At 43.1% G+C, this 24,755-nt stretch overlaps 1 protein-coding gene across 1 annotated transcript in view; it reads right to left on the bottom strand.

Moving 5' to 3' along the window:
* The window catches only part of LOC136880248 (aquaporin AQPAe.a), a 119,998-nt gene extending 97,032 nt beyond the window's left edge, over positions 1-22,966 (bottom strand). The window contains exon 1 of the mRNA XM_067153287.2: positions 22,825-22,966. The gene's annotated coding sequence lies outside the window, so the exon portion shown is untranslated. The remainder of the gene's footprint in view (positions 1-22,824) is intronic.
* Positions 22,967-24,755: the final 1,789 nt, after the last annotated feature.

Below are 24,755 nucleotides of genomic sequence, written 5' to 3' on the forward strand. Positions count from 1 at the left end.
ATGTTGAAGATAAGGCCATTAACTCAATAGGTACTTTCCTGACATAAGACTGAAAACAATGGAAGACTACCAAAATAGTGACCAGCACGATTAGAAACCAACAGATGTCAACAGATGTCTCGGACCCGTATTTTGTGGCTACATGCGGCTATCCTGATCACTGCAAGGACTAGCAAAGGCCACTGTTGTCCATCCACGATGTTCTTCGAAGCCATCCATAAACACAAACGAAGATTGCACGCTCAAAGAGAGACTTAACTATTACCGATTCATACTATATCTGCCATGGTGCCAGTACTGTACATCTGCGCTAGATTTGTTTGTTTCATACTCGGTATCCTCTCTTTCCTCTTGGAACAACCACCATCAGATTGACGAACTCATCTCTGGCCTTAATACCAGTAGGTATTAAATATGCAGGTGGTCACTTACGTATTTCACTCCAGATCCTTTACTAAAATTGTCCATTTTAGTTACAAGGAAGCAAGCTATGAGAACGTCAATTTTACATGGAATCCGAATTACAGAAACGTGATTTTTCTCACTCATCTCACATACATTGCCCGGGATTCGAGCCATAGACAATAAGATGAGAAACCAGCGACGATGTCGCCTCCTCAAACTAGTGTATGACAGTCTTCAGATACACACAAATCACTTTAGAAGTACTTCTAATTGGCAACGGCCTAATCTGATTATTCCCTAACAGCATTCAAGTCAGCGGAGGAAACTTCAAATGCAGAACGGCCAAAGGTCTACAAGAATTCTCTCCCTCGTCAGTATGAGAAGGATTTTATGTTAGTCAACACATGAGGTTCTGAAAACTATGCAAAGTATACTGTAATTTTGCCAAGGACTTTCTGGTAACTCTTCACATTAGACACATTCCAAATAAGACCCAAGTTAGAGTATAGTTCCAGTGTATAGAACCCTCACGAGGATTACTTGATTCAAGGGCTGAAACATATCCAAAGGAAAGCACCACGATTTATTCTGGGCGACTTCAAACAAACGAGTAGTAGTATGAAAAATGTTACGATCGTTGAGCTGGAAATATTTGGGAGTAAGGAGACGAGCTGCTCGACTAAGCGGTATGTTTCGAGCTGTCAGTGGAGAGAGGGCGTGGAATGACAATGGAAGAATAAGTTTGAGTGGAGCTTTTAAAGGTAGGAAAGATCATAATAAGAAGCCATAACTGGAATTCAACAGAACAAATTGAGGCAAATATCTATATATATAAAATACGAGTTTTGTCTGTTCATTGCTCACAATTTGAAAAGAATGGTTATTTCTGTATCGACCATGTCCACAGTAACAAGGAAATGCACTTTGTACCTTTCCGTAATTTCTGTCTGTCTGTCTGTCTGTCTGTCTGTCTGTCTGTCTGTCTGTCTGTCTGTCTGTCTGTCTGTCTGTCTGTCTGTCTGTCTGTCTGTCTGTCTGTATGTATGTATGTATGTATGTATGTACACGCATCATAGAAAACGGCTAAAGAGAATTTCTTGAAAATCGGTATGCAAAGTCGGAGAATACGTCGCTATAATCTAAGCCATAAATAATTTTATTCACGCTGATAGAAATGGTAGTTTAGGGGGAGGCCTAATATTTAATTTTCAAATATTTATGTTATTAGTGGTCCTATCTTAATAAAAATTGGTATACAAAGTCGAAGAATAAGGTGCTATAATCTAGGCTATAAATAATTTTACTCACGCTGAATGAAATGGTACTTTAAGGGAAGGCCTAAAATTTAATTCCTAAATATTTACGTCATTAGTGGTCCTATCTCATTGAGCACTGGTATACAAAGTCGGAGAATAGGGCATTACAATCTAGGCAATAAATAATTTTATTCACACTGAATGAAATGGTATTTTAGGGGAAGGCCTAAAATTTACTCCTCAAATATTTATATTATTAGTGGTCGTATCGATAAATACTACATAACCAAAGTTATATGGAATTAAATTTCCGATCACTTATGTCTTATACATTTTCACCGTACCGGCTATGATAATACACATATTCATGAATTTGTATTTTTGTTGCTAAGTTTATATCGACGCCGAGCCACGAGAAAATGGGTTAACAGAATTTAATGAGAATCGGTATATAGAGACGGGGAATAAGAAACTACAGTGTAAGCTATAAACAATTTTATTCACCCTGGATGAAATTGTAGTTTAGAGGAAGGCGCCTAAAATTTAATTTTTAAATACCGATGTTTTTGGTCCTATCGAAAAAGTACTTAGATAACAAAAATTACAGAGAATACAATTTCCGATCATTTACCGTACCGACTGTGATGAGTGGTATTTCAGAGTCGGAAGAAAACTAAATGTGAAGGCCTACAATATCGAAAGCGTATAACATTGATCAACAATAACATTACATTGATCATTGTTTGTTGTGATGTTCTTTGTCTCATATGCTGCCTCTCAACTCCGATAGATGGGATTATTGCTGCGTGCCGAGTATAATAGCCTGACTGAATATTGGCGGGAAATAGCCGAGGAGTTAGAAACTTTCTTCTTTAGCATGCCATTGCTCTGGTTCATACATTTTCTGATACAGCTGGTACCTAACACACTGGTTCTTCATAGTATTCCAGTTATTTGATCCCTACTCTGACGCGCTGTTTTGAATGACAAGTGTGCATACTTAAGGCAGAGGTTGTCTTAGTAGTAGTAGTAGTAGTAGTAGTAGTAGTAGTAGTAGTAGTAGTAGTAGTAGTGTGGCCTGGTCTAGAGTAACAACTTAGGCCTATTCCAAATTATAGCACCACAATTCACTAAATAACTCAAAATTCAAACCTGAAAAGAGCCATTTCTGAAGCAAAGCTTCTTATTCTTATTATTATTATTCTTCACTTTTATTAGATTATACATTCAATTTATTGCAAATTATCGGTGATGAGGGGGCTTTTACTCTGGCTTGAAGGAAAATTTTGTCTCCAAGTCATATATATTTTTCCACCGCCAGAGCAGTGAATTGATATTTTCCGACTCATCGGGTACTCCTAGGGAACAGATTAGTTTAAGGGCATAGTTTTTGCCGTGGGAGTCTCCACTATTCGACCCTCTCTCCGCCGAAAAAAGACGAAGAGTGTTCACGAATCATGGCTGTCTGCGACTTGGTCATTCCAACTCTGGAAATTTCGAGTGTTAGATCGGCAGTGTAGTCCTGTTCGTTAAAAGTGATAAAATGTGTGGTGTTTAATTTGATCGAATATTTCATATGAAATCATTGCTTTTCATCGCGCCATTCCTACTGACGTCATTGTAATGACCTATGCTCATTACAGTTGGGAAAACCACTAAGACAGTCTTTCTGAGGATGTAAAATCGCCCGTGGAGAGTGAGTGTCTACCATTATAATGAAAACTTCCCAACCTTATTGTGACTGACGGTATGCAAGTGGGTCTACCATTACAGTGAACATTCTCTAACTCAGTCTTCATATGAGAAAAGATGTTTGGTGACTTCCGCGTCGCGTTTCTAGGGTAACATTAAGAGCTATGCAATTTAATACAATCTTGCTCACAACGTGTACACTAGAATTCCGTTTACAATGCAGAATTCCGTAGCGAAGCACGGGTACACCAGCTAGTTCATTTATATTGAAGAGGAATTAGGGAATAGAATAATTTATGAAGCAAAATGTTCGATAAGTGTCCAAGTTTTTTGAAATCATTAAAAAAAAGAAAAAGAAACTATTGATAGGAAACCTGCCACCTGGGCGGCGGCAGCCCTAAATTCAATCAGATGAAATGGCGTATGGCTTTTAGTGCCGGGAGTGTCCGAGGACATGTTCGGCTCGTCAGGTGCAGGTCTTTTGATTTGACTCCCATAGGTGACCTGCGCGTCGTGATGAGGATGATATGAATGAAATGGTGATGAAGACGACACATACACCTAGCCCTCGTGCTAGCGAAATTAACCAATGATGGTTAAAATTCCGACCCTTCCGGGAATCGAACCCGGGACCCCTGTGACCAAAGGCCAGCACGCTAACCATTTAGCCATGGAGCCGGACAACAATCAGATGGTAATCCGCTACAAGGAGATATAATCGTCTGAGTGCGCGTTGAAGATCTCATAACAGACCGGATAATCAACGAGGAGGTACTCCGTCGGGCCAGGAGTTCACACAAAGTGCTAACCTTCACGAAACGCAGGGATGCAACCTATTTCGGTCACATAATCCGATGTGACAAATTCAGCCTGATACAGCTGATCACTGTCACTTAATTGTAACTTAAAAGCTTTTCAGTCTGTACGAACACACAAGTTCAATATAATTTTTTTTTTGCTAGGGGCTTTACGTCGCGCCGACACAGATAGGTCTTATGGCGACGATGGGATAGGAAAGGCCTAGGAGTTGGAAGGAAGCGGCCGTGGCCTTAATTAAGGTACAGCCCCAGCATTTGCCTGGTGTGAAAATGGGAAACTACGGAAAACCATTTTCAGGACTGCCGATAGTGGGATTCGAACCTACTATCTCCCGCATGCAAGCTCACAGCCGCGCGCCTCTACGCGCACGGCCAACTCGCCCGGTAGTTCAATATAATATTACACTATAACATACCTGTAAAAAACCACACTAATAAACAAGGAATTAAAGGACACGCTTATTTAACTGTGTGTTTTTACAGGCATATAATACTGTAATATTTATATTGAACTTGTGTGTTCAACAGACTGAAGAGCTTTTATGTTACATTTAACTGAATCGTCACTCGAAAGTCTTAACAAACAACTGATCACAGAAGATAAGACAGAAGGAAAACGCGGATGTAATTGGAAAATAATTTCCTGGGTGCGAAACTTCCGACAACTCGAATATCCTTCCTTCTTCTTCCTAATCTGCTTACCCTCCAGGGTAGGTTTTTCCCTCAGACTCAGCGAGGGATCCCACCTCTACCGCCTCAAGGGCAGTGTCCTGGAGTGTGAGACATTGGGTCGGAGGATGACCAGTACCTCGCTCAGGCGGCCTCACCTGCTATGCTGAATAGGGGCCTTGGTGGGGGATGGGAAGATTGGAAGAGATGGACAAGGAAGAGGGAAGGAAGCGGCCGTGGCCTTAAGCTAGGTACCATCCTGGCATTTGCCTGGAGGAGAAGTGCTAAACTACGGAAAACTAGTTCCAGGATGGCTGAGGAGGGAATCAAACCCACCTCTACTCAGTTGACCTCCCGAGGCTGAGTGGACCCCGTTCCAGCCCTCGTACCACTTTTCAAATTTCGTGGCAGAGCCGGGAATCGAACCCGGGCCTCCGCAGATGGCAGCTAATCACACTACACCACAGAGGCGGACATACCCTTCGTTGCCATGCGAATTTTTGTAGGACCATTTTCAACTGCTAGGATGCAACCTTTTATCCTTTTAAGGTCTTGATAACCTGTTTTTATGCAAACAACTCCATCAAAGAACATATGTTTATTACTGTGTAACATTGGTACTCGTGGACACGCAGATCTATAGCCTAGTAAGGGATATCACAAAACATGGATAAAACAACCTGCGCACGATTTTGTTGAAGCCAAGTCCTTTCTACGTGCTCAGCAAGTAGATGTTTTTGTGGTATGTTCTTCCCGGCGAACGTATGTTCAAGAGCAGGTTCATATGCGCTACCCTGAACGTGCACTGTCATCTTCCACAGCTCAAAAAATAATGGCGTATGGCTTTTAGTGCCGGGAGTGTCGGAGGACATGTTCGGCTTGCTGGGTTCAGGTCTTTTGATTTGACTTCCGTAGGCGACCTGCGCGTCGTGATGACGATGAAATGATGATGAAGACGACACATACACCCGGCCCCCATGCCAGCGAAATTAACCAATGACGGTTAAAATTCCCAACCCTGCCGGGAATCGAACCCAGGACCCCTGTGACCAAAGGCCAGCACGCTAACCATTTAGCCATGGAGCCGGACTCCTTGAATGCAATAAGCAGAACGCTAGATTTTCGAACTGATCTCACTGCTAATGTTACTACAGATAATAATACTACTGATAATACTTTTTGTTTAGAATTAGCTTTACATCGTACCGACACTGATAGGTCTTATGGAGATGATGGGATAGGAAAGGCCTAGGAGTGGGAAGGAAGCGGCCGTGGCCTGAATTAAGGTACAGGCTCAGCCAGCATTTACATTGCGTGAAAATGGGAAACCACGGAAAACCATATTCAGGGCTGCCGATAGTGGGGTTCCAACCCACTCTCTGCATGATGCAAGCTCACAGCTGCGCGCCCCTAACAGCACGGCCAACCCACCTGGTTATACTACTACTACTACTACTACTACTACTACTACTACGACTAAGAATAATAATAATAATAATAATAATAATCATCATCATCATCATCATCATCTGTTTACCCTCCAGGTTTAGTTTCTCCCTCGGACTTAGCGAGGGATCCCACCTCTACCGCCTCAAGGGCAGTGTCCTGGAGCTTCAGACTCTTGGTCTGGGGATACAACTGGGGAGTATGACCAGTACCTCGCCCAGGCGGCCTCACCTGCTATGCTGAACAGGGGCCTTGTGAAGGGATGGGAAGATTGGAAGGGATAGGCAAGGAGGAGGGAAGGAAGCGGCCGTGGCCTTAAGTTAGGTACCATCCCGGCATTCGCCTGGAGGAGAAGTGGGAAACCACGGAAAACCACTTCCAGGATGGCTGAGGTGGGAATCGAACCCACCTCTACTCAGTTGACCTCCCGAGGCTGGGTGGAACCCTTTCCAGCCCTCGTACCACTTTTCAAATTTTCGTGGCAGAGCCGGGAATCGAACCCGGGCCTCCGGGGGTGGCAGCTAATCACGCTAACCACTACACCACAGAGGCGGACAATAATAATAATAATAATAATAATAATAATAATAATAATAATAATAATAATAATAATAATAATAATAATAATAATAATAATCGAGTTTTCAGTCTTTCGTGACTGTTGATATCGTGATTATATCCACGGGGATTTTCAGTTTTACGTTTATTGGGAACTACAAGGACGTAACTTTTCATCTCAAATATCCCATATACACTGGCAGGAATTTGATCTATAGCTGCCTTCCAATCTTAAGCATAGGATAGGTAGGTACTTTACGTCGTACCAATACAGATAGGTCTTATGGTAACGATGGGATAGAGAAGAGCTAGGACTGGGAAGGAAGAGACCATGGCCTTCATTAAGGTGTGACCGGGCGAGTTGGCCGTGCGAATAGGGGCACGCAGCTTTGAGCTTTCATCCGGGAGATAGTGGGTTCGAACCCCACTATCGGCAGCCCTGAATATGGTTTTCCGTGGTTTCTCATTTTTACAGCAGGCAAATGCTGAAGATGTACCTTAATCTAGGGGCTTTACATCGCACCGACACAGATAGGTGTTATGGCGACGATGGGATAGGAAAGGCCTAGGAGTTGGAAGGAAGCGGCCGTGGCCTTAATTAAGGTACAGCCCCAGCATTTGCCTGGTGTGAAAATGGGAAACCACGGAAAACCATCTTCAGGGCTGCCGATAGTGGGATTCGAACCTACTATCTCCCGGATGCAAGAATGTACCTTAATCAAGGCCACGGCCGCTTCCTTCTCACTCCTAGACCTTTCCTATCCCATCGTCGCCATAAGACCTATCTGTGTCGGTGAGACGTAAAGCAGCTTGTAAAAAAATTGTGTGAAAACCGGAAACCACGGAAAACCATATTCAGGGATGTCGACAGTGGGGTTCGAACCCACTCTCTCCCTAATGCAACCTGATAGTTATGTGACCTAAACCACGCGGTCATTTGCTCGGTAAGATAGGTACAACCTGAACAACCAGGATATGGAGAGGGCCTCACGTGTATGCATTTCTTCATCTCACATGTAAAGAGGGATTCAAGCCAAGTATTAGGTCTTAAACCGGGAGACGAATGTCTGGAGAACCAATGGTTATTGTAACACTTGTCCGGAAATCTGCAACGGCCTAAATACGACGAGTAAAATAAAAGAGGACTGTCATTTCAATTCAGGCTACGAAAAGCTCTGACGAATTCGAAAGTAAAAGCATCATCCATAACCTGATGGAAAAGATCTCAGATACCATCCGGAAGAGGAGAGCCATGTTCTTTGGACATATCTAAGGAATGAACCCGGGATAACTGACCAATCTTTCTTCCATTGTTGTCATTGCACCAAGGAAAGTGGAACTCATCTCTGAGCAGGGTGAGTAATCTCCCGGGTCATGTAACTAAATTCCTTGAGTTCCTGACGGTGTAATGGGACCCATAAATTATTCTTCATACTGCAGTAAACCACATTCGTTCTTATAGTCTCGTCTAGCATCTGCTTAAGAACGATTTCTACTGAACTATACCGTATCTAGTTGTATTATAACATAAGGAGCGCTGAAGCAGGGTGTGGGGAAAAGCTGCAGAGAAAAAAGGACATCGTAGTCCGCAGGTCACAGATGAATAATAATAATGATGATGCTGATGCTGATGATGAAACGAAGAATTATATCTCAAGATGGAAAAGATCTCAGATACCATCCGGAAGAGGAGAGCCATGCTCTTTGGACATATCTAAGGAATGAACCCGGGATAACTGACCAATAAGATAGTAAGATTTTTTGAGGTCAGGAAAACTACGCGCTGGTATCAGGAGGTGAAGAAGGACCCGAAAGAAAAGGAAATACAAGAAATGGAAATCAGCAACAGTTATGCTTACAAGTCGAGGATCAAGACCACCAAGTGGTTTCAAGAAAAATTTAGATCCCATACCAAAGTGCTGTGGACAGAATGAAAGGATGAAGGAGTACTGGACGACGATTAAATCTCAGAAACAGATGAAGCTGATTTAGAATTAGTCAGCCAAAACGAAATAATAATAATAATAATAATAATAATAATAATAATAATAATAATAATAATAATAATAATAATAATAATAATAATAATCATCATCATCATCATAATAACAACGTATGGCCTTCGGAGAGGCCTAGTGCAGGTCTTTCGAACTGACGCGTATATGCGACGCGCGCTTCTGTGAAGGTGGGGCCTTACCTGTGATTAATTCTAATGAAGGTTAAAATCCCCCGACCTGGTCGTGAATCGAACCCGGGACTCCCTTTAGCCAAGGTGAAATAACAATTTTTACTATTCACTGCGTATAAGACAGCATTTTCAAATATTGTCTTGATAAATGAACTAATAACACGTCAATTGCACTTTCACTGTTCTGCAGCCAGAAGCAAGAGCTAAGTTAAGATTTCCGCTGTGTGTCAGTAAAACACGAGTCTCCCGACAGAACAGTGTCCTTGGATGTGGAAAGAACAGCCATAAATGTAAAGGAAATGCGTGATTAGCCTGGTGTTGTTTGTTTCGCTGATAACCTATCTGCATGGCTCTACTCGAAAGGCTGTAGCGTAATTAACGTTACGTTGCCGCGGCGGGGGACTAATTCCATAAACAACGAGCTCACGGCAATTGCCCAAACAACATTTCTTGGATTCCTGGTCTATGTACTGAAACCTCTGAGCCTGTTTTCTTTGCTTGCCGGGCAGAGTCTAAGTTTTCGAGTTCAATTCCGGGTTGGTCCAGGGGTTTTGAAAGTGCTGAAATACGCTAGCCTCGTGTCGGTAGATTTACTGGCACGTAAAAGCATCTGCGGGACGAAATTCTGGCACCCGGATGTCTTCGAAAATCGTAACAATACCAGTAGTTAGTGGGGCGTAAAACAAATAATAACATTATTAGAAAATGTTGACGCGTTCCTTGAAATCCCAGGACAACTGGTGATTCAGAGGTGTTTGTTATTTCAAGTAATTGAGGAAAGGCCGGGAAGTAGAATACAATCCTTTCACTTACTACAGTTTAGAGCTTGCCCTAGGCACTTAGCTCCCCTGAATACAATGAAATCAGCTGAACACTGAATTCGGCGAAGGAAAGCGCGTAAGGCAAGCTCCGAATTGTAGTAAGAGAAAACACTTTCTCCTTCCTTAGTCGAGGACAACACTACATGTGGATTGAGATTGTTTTACGACCGGATGCTCTTCCGTGTGATTCTCCATTGTGTGCTCCTGTGACGGTTGGTAGGGTGATATGTTTTACGTAAATACTAATGGCGTCTGGCCTCCGAAGAGGCCGGGTGTGGGTCTTTTTCTCGTAGACGGCGTATTAGGCGACCTGCGTGTCTGTGAAGATGAGGGCCCTACCTAGGGTGATTTCTAATGCTGAACATGCCACACATACCCAGCCCCCGAGTCATTGGAATTAACCAATTAACGTTAAAATCCCCGACCCGGCCGGGAATCGAACCCGAGACCCTCTGAACCGAGGGCCAGTACGCTGACCATTCACCCAACGAGTAGGACTTTACGTAAATGGAGATGTATTTTTTTTTGCTATGGGCTTTACGTCGCACCGACACAGATAGGTCTTATGGCGACGGTGGGATAGGAAAGGCCTAGGAGTTGGAAGGAAGCGGCCGTGGCCTTAATTAAGGTACAGCCCCAGCATTTGCCTGGTGTGAAAATGGGAAACCACGGAAAACCATTTTCAGGGCTGCCGATAGTGGAATTCGAACCTACTATCTCCCGGATGCAAGCTCACAGCCGCGCGCCTCTACGCGCACGGCCAACTCGCCCGGTGAGATGTATTTTAAGGACGAACACAAACACCCCGTCCCGCATCAGATGAGTTAAACAGAAGTGGCTAAAATTACCGCCTCAGTCGAATCCAGGGCCTTCTGAACTTGAAGGCCAAAATGTTGATCATTCAGCCAAGGAACCGGATTGAAAAGGGGCCTTGGCCTACCAAGCGACAGCTGCTCATCCCGAAGGGCTGCAGATTACGAACTGCCCTATGGTCGGCACGACGAATCGTCTTGGCTTTCTAGACCAGGGCCAATATCTCACTGTCAGTTGCAATCATCTACAGTAGGCTGAGTGGACCTCGAAGCAGCCCCCAAATCTAGGTAAAAATCCTTCACCTGGCCGGGAATCGAACCCGGAATCTCCAGGTAAGGGACAGGCACACTACGCCTACATCACGGCGCCGGCTAATAAGTGGATACATTTGCAGTATTTAAGAGTATCGGACAAGGAACGGGAAAAGTGAAAACTCATTACCGTTGGGCTCGACCAACAGAAGTCATGCGAAATACATTCGGGAGATAGTGGGTTCGAACCCCACTGTCGGCAGCCCTGAAGATGGATTTCCGTGGTTTTCCATTTTTACACGAGGCGAATGCTGGGGCTGTACCTTAATCAAGGCCAAGGCCACTTCCTTCCCACTCGTAGCCCTTTCCTATCCCATCGCCGCCATAAGACCTATCTGTGTCGGTGCGACTTAAAATAAAAGTGGGAAACACAACCTGAATCAGGTGGCGCCTCACGCCGTGATATAGGTTTGTGATGCCCCAAGTAATGGTGTTGGAGGTGATTATTGTTTTGAGAAGAAGTACAACCGGGCAACCATCCTCTATTGACACTAATCAGAAGGGAGAGAGGAAGGTCTGACCCTTCGAAGAATGAAGTTATAGGTAAAAGATTCAGAAGGGCCTGGAAAATGAAAATCTCTTTTGAACACACAAGCCGAATGAATACCTTCGGGGTCGGAAAAACACAAGAATTGACCAAGGGAGGTCGGGCAGGAAAGATGAAGCTGATACAAGTGGCCCTCTCCTCTCACCTAGCTATTTGTTTTACATCACACCGACACAGACAGGTCTTATGGCGATGATGGACAGGAAAGGCCTAGGAATGGGAAGGAAGCGGCCGTGGCTTTAATTAAGGTACAGCCTGGTGTGAAAATGGGAAACCATGGAAAACCATCTTCAGGGCTGCTGACAGTGGGGTTCGAACCCACTATATCATGGATACTGGATACTGGCCGCACTCAGGCGACTGCAGCTATCGAGCTCGGTTCTTCCTTCTCCTCTCAACCACCCCTTATGAGACATAGGTACACCGTATACCCCCACCCACAGGTCTTCGTCTCAAAAATGATAATGTTTGGTAGAGAAGACTAAGCCTCACAAACCGATTTTTCTCAGGTTTGGAAGACAAAAACTGGATAGATGTGTGCTCTAATGATAATTTTCCATCATACACGTTGAAGTTCCGGAACTAAATTCTAAATTGGGGGAGGGGGGAGCTCTTATGTGTTTGAATAGCCTAAAAAAACATAGTCCCTGGAAAATATAATTATGTTGGCGTTTCCCTGTTTAAACTTACAAACAAACTAATACTGCAAGAGAAATACAACTGACTTACAATGCCCTGGCAGAGGCTAGTAAAATAACCTTGTGAGAATAAGCTGTCAAGACTGAACTTATCAGTCGTGAACTCTTTAAATTTATCGTGCTTGTACCATATGACTACCTGAACTCTTGACGTAGTAGCAGTGCGTCATACCACAGGTATATGAGTCCATTGCAAATGTCTCCTGTACACATAACGAACGACATACTCACTGCGTTTCTGTACAAGTAAAATTAATATGATTGCGAGGTTATGAAGAAATTCCAGGAATAAAAGCAACATACCGGAGTGAGTATTGGGAGGCTGTGGAAACAAAAGAGTCTGCGCTGTGAATGGAATACTGGTCCCTCCAAAATTCTTGTTTAGTGAGGATGGAAACAGTGAAGAACTAAAAACTAATCAAATCAGATAGCCGGGTTGAGTGGCTCAGACGGTTAAAGCGCTGGTTTTCTGAGCCCAAGCTGGGAGGTTCGATCCTGGCTAAGTCCGAAGGTATTCGAAGGTGCTAAAATACGTCAGCCCCGTGTCGTAGTTTTACCGTCACGTGAAAGATCTGCCGTGGGACAAAATTCCAACACATTGGCGTCTCCAAAAGCCGTAAAATTAGTTCGTGGAACGTAAAACCAAAAACGTAATAATAATAATAATAATAATAATGAAATGGCGTATGACTGTTAGTGCCTGGAGTCTCCGAGGACAATAATAATAATAATATAATAAGAAAATGGCGTATAGCTGTTAGTTCCGGAAGTATCCAAGGATAAGGATAATAATAATAATAATAATAATAATAATAATAATAAAGCAGATAGACAGCAATGCATCTTTCTGGAACTCTTCATCTTCTGTTGTCTTTTTTTTACGTCACATGGAAATATATAGATCTTAGGGATAGGGAAGGGCTATGAGTGGGAAGGAAGCAGCTGTGGCCTTAATTAAGGTAAAGCCTCAGCATGTTTCTGCTGTGAACATGGTAAACCATGGAAAACCATCTTCAGGGCTGCCGGCAGTGGTATTTAAACCCACTCTCTCCTGAATGTAAGCTAACAGCAACGTGGTCCAATCGCTCGGTGGTCAGCTCCTTTAGATCACACTGAGTGTGCACGAAATAAGGCTAGGAAATGAATGAAGGGGCCATCGATTTGAGAGAAAAGTATCAGAAGATGGAACGGAATAATTTCACCGTGGCTAACCCGTCCGTCTTCGGAGTCCAGTTACAGGTCCTACTAGGCTGGGCTTTCTTGGCGTGATAACTGAGTGCCATAGTCGGTGACTTCTCACCAATTCATGTGGAATTTAAATGAATTTTCACGTCCCTGAAGTTCAAGTTCCTCTGGAGGTCCTGTGGCTATAATCATGTCAACGGACAGGTCAAACTACAAGCACGGTTGTTTTCCTGGGCTTTAACGCACTGAATTACCTTAATTAGCAGTTTTCTCCATACACGACTCAGTTCAAACATTTCTCTTTTTATATGTTGAAGGTGCCATGACGAAACTTTCGGTAATGATCTCCGGAAGGTTTCTTACGTCTCAAAGACATAATTAGCTTCCGGCTTACGATAACAGCAATCGGTTAATTTCGATAAATATCTTCTGATTACCTTTAGTTGCTATGCAATTCTATAAAGAGCGTGGGACCGTATTTTCTTTTGTATAACTATGAAGTACGTATCTATGAATAGTTCCCAAAAGATGAAATTCCTCCACTTGTGGTAACAGAAAACCCTTTCAGTTGTGAAGTACACTGGGTGTCCCATTAAATAGACGCTATTTCGGTACAGTACTAACAACCCGTTGGTTTATAACTTGCGTTTCTTGTCATGTAATTCTAAACATAGTATCAGACGATAGTATTTCCATGTAAAAGAAATAACTGTCTATGTATAGTTCCGAGAGAAAGAAAATTGTCCACTAATGACTAAAAATATCCACTCAAGTGGAACATGCACTAGGTCTCTTGTCTCAGGTAACATAATGTAGTAGGGAAATTCTGGGCAAGTTGCCTACAACATTTAGGTCGCGCATGCCGTAAAATTCTCGGAACGTAAGCCATCACAGGTTTTTTAATAATGCCTTGTATGACTGAGTATTTCTCAACGGTATATGTGTGTGGAAAAGGTTGTAAGATAGGCCTACAGTATATTTAAAATAATTTTGATATGGTGGCAGCCAGTGTGTTGTCCTATCGTGCCTGTTAAGTTTTCAGTCCGAAGGCTGGTTGGACCCTCAAATAGCGCCATCAAACGTTATGAGAATTCGCCCAGCATCGAGCTAGTTGGGTACACGGTGCAATTCGCGTAGCTTTGAACCTGCATTCTTCCGTATATCGTCTGCCGACGATGCTGGGATATGAACGAGCTAGGAGAGTGAAGACTTGATGATGATAATGATGGTTGATGCTTTAAGGAGTGAAACGCCGAGGTTACCGTATCGGTGCGAGAGTGGGGAGACAGCGGCCGTAGCATTAGTTTGAGGTACAGTTCTGGCACTATTGTCGAGTGTGAAAGTGGGGAAGTCTTCAGCTATCATCTACACTACCCGTAATGTACGGTGAAGTCAACTCACTGGGCGTGTCGTTTTGCATCTGACATTTGATACATCTGGCCGATCAATTTACTCCTAAGAGTGCAGAGAGTAAAACATATGGAAGATTACTCAACCAAAATTACCCCAGTCATCGTCCCACTTTCCATACCGAGATTGTTGTCCTGAGGCTGAAAGTCTGAATGTGGAACATGCCATTCCTCCTGCAATAACCCACTATCACCTGATTGGATTGTTGGTCTGGGAAAACCGAAACTCATAGCCCATTTAGTCACACTAGGTGAAGGGATTTTCTTCGCTCACCTCAATGTTGCAGTTCACACACAGTGGTGGGCTAAAGTATACTAATAAATTGTTTTCATTTCTCCCCTAGACAATGACGTCGTCTCTCAGGTCAGGAGATTTGTTACGGTGAAGCTGTTTGGAGAAGGTCAGGGGGTTGGCGGCCGAGGCCTATACTAGGAACTCTCCCGGCATTCCCCTTAGTGCAGGAGAATGGAAAACCACGGAAAACCATTCTCAGGACAGCCGACGGTGGTGACCAGTTCCTGACCTCCGAATACGGTATACAAGGAATAGATTGCGGGGGAGTGTCCGTCTCCTTGAGAGAATGGTAAGCGTAGTGCTCTGTAGAGGACCCTGGGTCGTGTACCGGGGAATTGAAATGCGTAGATTATTTATTTCCTCCGATCGGAGACTGGGTGTTTGGGTTCGTCTCAGTACACGCAACACACCACAAACTCCCAGGAGTGATTTCATTCCTCCATTCCAGGCGCCAAGTTCACACGACGAGATGACCCCAAGAAACTGTGAAAAAGGCCAGGAAGTGGAAGGTGATGATGAGGTGTTTGAAGAGCGTGAAAGCTGAGTAACATGTAATTGGCTTCCCGCCAAGGTGGGCGCACTTCGAACCCTGGCCAATACATGCCGGAATTTTAACAAGAAAGTCAAGTCCTTGTGGTTCAGATTCGACTTTGATCACTATATCAACTGCAACCTTGCTGGGTTTAAGTAGGAGTTAACGGATTCAATCATCAAGTGGGTGAGATCTTCCAAATTGATATATAATGGTGTACATGGCATGCCAAAACCAAAGCCCATGCCGCAACAGTCCCGAAGGGCCATGGCCTACCAAACGACCGCTGCTCAGTCCGAAGGCCTGCAGATTACGAGGCATCATGTGGTCAGCACGACGGGTCCTTTCGGCCGTTATTCTTGTCTTTCTAGACCGGGGCCGCCATCTCACCGTCAGCTAGCTCCTCAATTGTAATCAACGTAGGCTGAGCGGACCTCGAACCAGCCCTCAAATGCAGGTAAAAATCCTTGACCTGTCTGGGAATCGAACCCGGGGCCTCCGGGTAAGAGGCAGGCACACTACCCCTACACCGCGCGGCCGGCTACATGGCATATGGTGAATAATAAATCTACGTCGACACCTGATATGTACGGCATATCAGGTGCATATAGGATACCGTGCGCTATGGATTTTCTCGGCTTTCGAATATCCACAGAATTAGGTTGAAGTCGAACCTAGGATCATCGACACACAAAATTTCGAAGATTGCCAGCCACCAGTAAAGTTTATGAGACAGGTTCACAAGACTGGTAAGCAAATTAATGAACAATGGGTTGATGAGCAGGGGGAAGGAGTCTGCCTCTTCCTGGGAAGCCTCAGGTTCGATTTCTGGCCAAGAACATAATTTTATCCTCGTTTTAAGGCTGTTTTGAGGTTCACTTAGGCTACTTGGGAACAACTGAGGACTTGTATGACAATGATATTGCGGTCCCGTTCTAGAGAGCCAAGAATAACCACCGAGAGGATTCGTCGCGCTGACCACGTGTCACTTTCTAAACTGCCGGTCTACGGGCAACGGTCGCTTGGTAGGTCAAGGCCCACTACGACTGTAGCGCCATGGGATTTGGTTTGGTCGGAGGAACGTCAGGTGGATGAAATCCGAACGTACTTTACTTTCTTCAGCACGACCGAATGTGGCTGTGATCTTCTATCTGCCCTATCCTTCACCGGTACCGGTACTTATAAACATCGTCAAACTAGTGATATTTTTATGAAATTTCAAATTAAGCATTGACTTTAAAACCATGAAAGTGTGCAGTAGATCATCTTATATGTATACTGGAAAAATAATAGGAATGTATTCTTTGTGGACTTCCAATAGCAAGGGAGGAGAACCTTTCTAGATTACAGTATACCGACTTGCAAATGGAGATATTGTTGCAATGTAGGTACAGTGTCAGTGTTCCATTAATTTAATAATTTCCTAATGAGTTGGTGAATTATCTGCGTAGGCGGATCTAAAAAGTCCATTACAAAATGGTTCACAGTGTTAATTGTGTCACATTAATTAATGGCGCGTGGCCTCGGATGAGACCTGGTGCAGGTCTTTCGAGTTGACGACTGCCCGGCTGTGAGGATGGGGCCCTTCCTAGGATGAATTCTAATGCTGAAGACGTCACACACACCCAGCCCTCGAGCCATTGGAATTAACCAGTGAAGTTTAAAATCCCCGATCCGGCCAGGAATCGAACCCGTGACCCTCTGGGCCAAAGGCCAGCACGCTAACCATTTAGCCATGGAGCCTCACCCTGAGGTGGTGCAGCTCTTTTCAGGCACACCCCCAATGCATGTACCATTTCAACCACATACCAGCCCTTCTGCCATTCTTACATTTCTGGCAGTACCGAGAATCGAACCCGGGCCACAAAGACGGCAGCTAATAACACTAACCGTTACGCTACGGAGGTGGACATTATGTCAGATAATTACCGGGCGGGTTGCCCGTGCGGTTAACGGCGCACAGCTGCGAGCTTGCATCCAGGAGATAGTGGGTTCGAACCCCACTGTCGGCAGCCCTGAAGATGGTTTTCCGGGGTTTCCCATTTTCACATCAGGCGAATGCTGGGACTGTTCCTTAATTAAGGCTGCGACCGACTCCTTCCCACTCCTAAGCCTTTCCTATCCAATCGTCGCCATAAGACCTATCTGTGACGGCGCGACTTTAATCAATTTGTAACAACAACAAAAAATGTCAGATAATTATGCCTTGTGACCATGGTGCTTAAAGGGTGCTTCCTTCACCTGGTTTCGTAGAAATTTTCTTCCTCAAATGATTAGTCGCCAGGGAGCCTGCAGAGGCAAAATATTTAATATAGGTCTTCTCTTTTTCCTTTTTTTGCTAGAAGTTTAACGTCGCACTGGCACATCGAAAGTTTTCGGGGACGTAATGATGGAAAAGGGCTAGGGTTGGGAAGGTAGCGGCCGTGGCCTTATTTAAGGTCCAACCCAGCAATTTGTCTGGTGTAAAAATGAGAACCACGGAAAACCATCTTCAGGGCTGCCGGCAGTAGGGCTTGAACCCACTATCTCCCGAATGCAACCTCGTAGCTACATGACTCAAACCGCACAGCTCTGTAATAATAATAATAATAATAATAATAATAATAATAATAATAATAATAATAATAATAATAATAACCTATAGTCTGTTACAGTAAAGATACTTTTATTTGATGCTATGTGGGCTGCATTTGTCCTCCCCTAGTAGCTCGCTTCTAACATGAAGTGCTCAGGCGGCAGCACCTTTCAGTACAGTGAACTGAAGTTTGAAGGCCACCCAGCTGGAAGTAAGGTGGAGGGAGGGCGTAAGTTGGGGTGGCTCTGAGCGAGATGATGAGGGACGCTATATGACAATGTTATCGCTATCGTGAGCGTCGGCCCACAGTAGCTAATATTTGTGTATTGAATATGTAATTATATAAGTGCAGTTTCGTAAGAAGTACACGCTTTATTTAAATCGAGTCAGTGATTTACGGCTAATAACATTGTTATTCTACCAGAAGGCAAAGAAATCGGAACTCTATCTGACAATCTATTGTTAAATTTTGTCGGGTGTGCAGCGATTGTGTTACCAGAGAAATTTTACACACCGATATTAAATTTTCCCCGCCCCGACTGTCTCTACCGTGTTTGAACCAGCGATCTTGGAATCCGGAGGCCAGCATTTCACCAATGATCCACAGAGCGAGCTTACTACTTTGATAGCAAGGTGGTGCGATAATTATGAAGAAGACCAAGAGGACCTTCAGTTACCGATTACGAGCAAATAAGAAATAATTCACAGAAAAATCAAGTCAACATGGAAAATTAGAACATAAACTCACATTCGATAGCTTACTGAAAGAGTAGACAAGAAGGACTTTTAGCACAGAGTAGACAAGTATTTCAACGAGGTGGAAGCAGAGTTAAACTGACACCGCTAGTTGAGTCCAAGGACCGTGACCCATGGCTAGCGAGGTCAACAACCGGCACGTACGGGGAAGGTGATTTTCATAACCACAGAACAAGGTGTCAACATTTACCGAGAGTTGCAACATAAGTAAATCAGCAAAACATTGTTCATGAACTTCCAGAGATTGATCAAACTGCTCTCGACATTCGAATATTAACTGTAAATGCTTGAAGTGAATTCATATCCCACCATCGTTCCTCCTCATCCGTTCCAACGATAGGAAAATGCTGGGAGAATGTTTCCTCTGCCAATTCCTGGCGTAACCAATCCTATCTTACCACCTGCTTCAAGAAAAGGGTTTAAAAATCATCCGAGAGACGCAGTATACTGGTCCTTTCCGACGTTTATAGCCCTGGTCTACAAGATTGCGTCACGCTCGGTGGTCAGAGGAATAAAGTCGAACTTCTAGCACAGAAAGTAACAATACATAAAAAGCCTTCTGAGCAGTTTTTGCCGCTGTTTTATATCACTATTTATAATACGAGCTAAGGATAATGAGGCCATCAGGTTCGTATACTTGTAGATATTTCATTACAAGTGCATTTAATTGTCTGCAAGGAGATCATCAGGGAACAATATAGAAAGTGTATGAAAGTTATTGGCTCAACTTTTGATCCTTACGTGTCCACAATTATAGATTAATAATAATAATAATAATAATAATAATAATAATAATAATAATAATAATAATAATAATACAGAGCGAATTGGCCGTGCGATTAAGGGTGCGCAGCTGTGGGCTTGCATGCGGTATATAGTGGATTCGAACCCCACTGTCGGTAGCCCTGAATATAGTTTTCCGCGGTTTCCCAATTTCACACCAGGCAAATGCTGGGGCGGTACCTTAATTAAGGCCACGGCCTCTTCCTTCCCACTCCTAGGCCTTTCCTATTCCATCGTCACCATAAGACCTATCTGTGTCCGTGCGACGTAAAGCAAACTGGAAAACAGAAAGAAAAATGTGTTTACCTCGTAGTACAGTTCCCTGATATGGAGTCGGGGATGAGGTGAGTTGAAATTTTATGACTTGTTTTTGTGGCAATCTCAGTCCAGGAGCTAATGAATAATGAATGATGGAGAATGAAACTGGGTAAAGAGGGGAAAGGAATCGACTGTGCCCTATGAATAGGAACTGTTCCAGCATTTACCTGAGAGTTAAAATGAGAAATAACAGAAAAGGATACTCAGGGCAGCCGACGGTGGGTTTCGAACCCACTCGTCTCCCGAAAGCAGAGCTTAGCTCCATAGCCGTAGCGCGTTAACAAGCGCAGCCACTCCGCTTGGTACTAATTATAATAATCGTCATAATAATGTCCGCATCTGTGGTGTAGTGATTAGTGTTATTAGCTGCCATCCCCAGAGGCCCGGGTTCGATTCCCGACTCTGCTACGAAATTTGAAAAGTGGTACGAGGGCTGGAACGGGGTCCACTCAGCCTCGGGAGGTCAACTGAGTAGAGGTGGGTTCGATTTACACCTCAGCCATCCTCGAAGTGGTTTTCCGCGGTTTCCCGCTTCTCCTCAAGGCAAATGCCGGGATTTTTACCTAACTTAAGGCCACGGTCGCTTCCTTCCCTCTTCCTTGTCTATCCCTTCCAATCTTCCCATCCCCCACCAAGGCCCCTATTCAACATAGCAGGTGAGGCCGCCTCGGCGAGGTACTGGTCATCCTTCCCAGTTGTATCCCCGACCCAATGTCTCACGCTCCAGGACACTGCCCTTGAGGCGGTAGACGTGGGATCCCTCGCTGAGTCCGAGGAAAAACCAACCCTGGAGGGTAAGCAGATTAATAAATAATAATAATAATAATAATAATAATACATGCTACTTGTTTTAAATCCAACTAACTATTTTTACTGTACGGTTTTCGGAGACGGCCAGGTGCTGGAATGTTATCTCTCAGGAGTTCGTTTATATTCCGGTAAATTTACCGACACGACGCTATCGTATTGAGCATCGACAGTCTAATGCTAACATCGTCTGAACTACACCGCTGGATGTATTTACAATCAGGCTTTAATTGATAATGAACTTATAAAATAGACTGTCCACGTTAAATATTTGGCTACAATATCTCATAAGATAATTTAATTTTGACTTCGGTGAATATGCACAGTTATTAATCGTTACTGCTAATATTGCTCTCTGTATAAAGAAATGCACAACGTGCGTAGCCTTTTCTCTGTTTCGAAAGGAATGTATTTCAAACTGAACTCAAAACGGACATGAGACGCCTAGAGAAATTGCAGCTTAGGAAGTGATATCTCCTCCCTAATTACAAGTATCTGACTAATAATAATAATAATAATAATAATAATAATAATAATAATAATAATAATAATAATAATAATAATACATGCTACTTGTTTTAAATCCAACTAACTATTTTTACTGTACGGTTTTCGGAGACGGCCAGGTGCTGGAATGTTATCTCGCAGGAGTTCGTTTATATGCCGGTAAATTTACCGACACGACGCTATCGTATTGAGCATCGACAGTCTAATGCTAACATCGTCTGAACTACACCGCTGGATGTATTTACAATCAGGCTTTAATTGATAATGAAATAAAATAGACTGTCCACGTTAAATATTTGGCTACAATATCTCATAAGATAATTTAATTTTGACTTCGGTGAATATGCACAGTTATTAATCGTTACTGCTAATATTGCTCTCTGTATAAAGAAATGCACAACGTGCGTAGCCTTTTCTCTGTTTCGAAAGGAATGTATTTCAAACTGAACTCAAAACGGACATGAGACGCCAAGAGAAATTGCAGCTTAGGAAGCGATATCTCCTCCCTAATTACAAGTATCTGACTAATAATAATAATAATAATAATAATAATAATAATAATAATAATAATAATAATAATAATAATAATAATACCGAGCTCGATAGCTGCAGTCGCTTAAGTGCGGCCAGTATCCAGTATTCGGGAGACAGTAGGTTCGAATCCCACTGTCGGCAGCCCTGAAGATGGTTTTCCTTGGTTTCCCATTTTCACACCAGGCAAATGCTGGGGCTGTACCTTAACTAAGGCCACGGCCGCTTCCTTCCCACTCCTAGTCCTTTTCCGTCCCATCGTCGCCATAAGACATATCTGTGTCGGTGCGACGTAAAGCCAATAGCAAAGGAATAATAATAATAATAATAATAATAATAATAATAATAATAATAATAATAATAATAATAATAACATGCCTATCCCGACTATTTTTAGGGAATCCCGATGACCAAGGATTTTGTATCATAAAACTGTTAACAATTGAGGCCTTTTAAATGACAACTGATAGGACTGGGATTCGATCCCACGATGCTGAGTTCGAAAGATGAACGATCAACCACCTGAAATTCGCAGTCGATGAAATACTTTACTATCTGATCTATGAACCCACGGATGAATAGACTTTATAGGAATTTAAAATTAATGTAAAAATTGTGGAAATATCTTCATTGAATTTTATTTGCTATCATAGTTATTAGTAAGTTATCGTAGTATAGGAATAACTACATAATATGATAATATTAATAAAGTATCAAAAGATGGCAAGGCTTCCTTTCAACGCTCCTCATTGTCCGAAATAAATCTGAATGCATTGCATTCTCAAATACATGAACGGTGCGCTCGTTCGACTTACAGAAGATTCAGTGCTTGTGCGCTATATAGTAATTGAAAGTAGTCGCAAGATGAAAAATGCGTGAAGGAAATAATGAATGAATAACTTACCTTATATGATAATGTAGATGCAGTTAAAGATTGAGCAGCGGCTGAAGACGCTGACGAGTCACTGATCACTGTACGACTGAATAGCTAACGCCGAGCTGCACGCTTGCCTTCCACTGCTCTTCAAAACTCCCTCCTCCCACAATACAGACCCAGTGCCATCTGCAGGCAGCGTCTTAAACCCAGAGCACAACTATACGACGTCATGTAACCCGTATCGATTGGCTGGTTACTTTCTGAGCAGCCTTCTGATTGGACAGAGATTTCTACTAACAGGAAAATAATGAGTAGCCAACACGTGGCTCTGTGTTTACGGAAAGTCCAGGCCTGCTTTTTATCCGCGGAACTGGCTCTCTCTATAAGGGATAAAAGGAGCAAAAAGAACAATGAACATGGATGCCGAGAGCAATTGTTCCTTTTATTTAACAAATTTTCTACCAGTTGATTCATTTCCCTAGAATCAAGGTGATTCAGAATATGAATTATGCAAGTAGTTAATCTGGATCTAGAGGCTGCGCATGGAACAATCCAGACGTGATATCAAGTTCAGATGGAATATTCCTGTGGTTTATACAAGAACTCTCCCGAGCCAACCTTGCTAGCTTAAGGTTGGGAGAAGGAACCTGCACCGTGGGGATAGCAAAGGTTAGATTTCCTACGGTGACTACGGCTATGCTTCTGGTTCAGTCCGGTAGCATTTGAAGGTATAAATGCGTCAGCTTTGTATCGATAGATTTACTGGCTCGTAAAAAAAGACACTCGTGGGGAACAAAATTCCAGCACTTCTAGGTATTAAGAGGGATATAAAACCAATAATAGTAATTATTCGAATCCCGGGGCTATCGGTTGGCAGAGTGCTTAAATACAAAAGAACCATGTCATTATATCTACTGGCATGTTGTCTGTCTGTTAAGTGATGATGATGATGATTGTTTAAAGGGTCCTAATATTTAGGTCATTGGCCCTTATCTATTAAGTAATCAGCTTGGAGGTTGGTTAGATCCTCAAACAGCATCACTGAGGGTGATGTGGTTGTAGAGGTAACCGCAAAAACTGATGATGACGCTAAAATGAGGCATACTAGACATAATGAGGCATGAGTTAGTTTGCCATTGATGTCATCAATGAGGTAGAAATTGCTACTGCAGGACGTCTAAACCTAAAAGTAACATTTCCCACACTATCCAGGCGCAATAATGATACTCCGAATGTCATTATTCAGCACCGCTTATACTTCGGCAGCTTCTGTACTATCACAGCCGTGTATGAGCCTGAAATTTCAGTGGAAGCTGCATCTCTCTGGCCTGTGTCAGATACAAAATTTTGCATCCATCAAGAGATAGCAACAGGTGGTACAGATATGGCAAGGAACCCATTTTCAGAACAAAATCTCCGTCATTCCAAGTCCATTCAAAAGTGGTAGAAATTGAAAAGACGTTAAACACTTATTATTATTATTATTATTATTATTATTATTATTATTATTATTATTATTATTATTATTATTATTATGTGTGATATTTTCAGCCCCTCAACTTGACGGCCAGAGTTTGTCTTCGGTGCATAGGGGTTCCAGGTTCCATTTCAGGCTACGTAATAGTAGAATGTATTCTTCCACATTGGGTTCCAGTCAGGAAGAGCATCCGGCCGTAAAACTGACCCAAATTAACTTATGTGACAGAGATTGCACCCATGACCTCTCCGCAGTGAGGAGAAGGAAAGGGAAGGATTATCAATAATGTCTTGAGGGCGGTACTTAAAAAAAAAAACTATTATGGATGTATTAATTCATTATAAGCAAAGTATATTATCTGTTAACTCAAGGTCCACATTCTTGGCTGAACTTTGAGTGCAGTGGCCTTCAGTTCAAATGGCTGCGGGTTCGCTTCCTGGCTGGGCTGGGTATTTTAGCCACGTATGGTCAATTCTTCTGG

The sequence above is a fragment of the Anabrus simplex genome, chromosome 1 (genome assembly GCF_040414725.1).
Source record: "Anabrus simplex isolate iqAnaSimp1 chromosome 1, ASM4041472v1, whole genome shotgun sequence".
NCBI classification, from domain to species: domain Eukaryota; kingdom Metazoa; phylum Arthropoda; class Insecta; order Orthoptera; family Tettigoniidae; genus Anabrus; species Anabrus simplex.